Source organism: Penaeus monodon, chromosome 24 (genome assembly GCF_015228065.2).
Source record: "Penaeus monodon isolate SGIC_2016 chromosome 24, NSTDA_Pmon_1, whole genome shotgun sequence".
Lineage (NCBI taxonomy): Eukaryota > Metazoa > Arthropoda > Malacostraca > Decapoda > Penaeidae > Penaeus > Penaeus monodon.
In genome coordinates, this window is record NC_051409.1 from 27,173,840 (window position 1) to 27,174,311 (window position 472).

Sequence of the window (472 nt, forward strand, 5' to 3'; positions counted from 1 at the left end):
GCACTGCTCGTCGTAATGTTTACCGCCATGCTCGGCGAATCGTAGAGAGCCTGCCTCACAGCTATTACATGTACGAGTAAGTGTGCTGCTCAGCCCAGAGATGGAGAATTTAGAACACATCGGCGCTCGACTGCACTAACTACAGAGCAGTGCCGACGGAATGTCGTGTCAAAGCCGATATACCAAGAAGTGGGGCCGTATATGACTTGCCTATTTGATCCAATAATTCCGGCTCCTCTCGCCTCGAGACTACCTAGCCTTTAATGATTTAATTTGCTTTAGTTGTGTAAAATATGCAGGAAATGATTCTGTAATTTACCTGACCTCTGATTTCCCACGTGGACTGCTATTTTTAATCATAGAGATTGTTATTATTGCTAACTTACAGAAATAAAGACGATTCAATGAATATGTAATAGATCAATATTATATGCATCCACCTGCTAAATGTTGTAAACACACAGCGCACGCG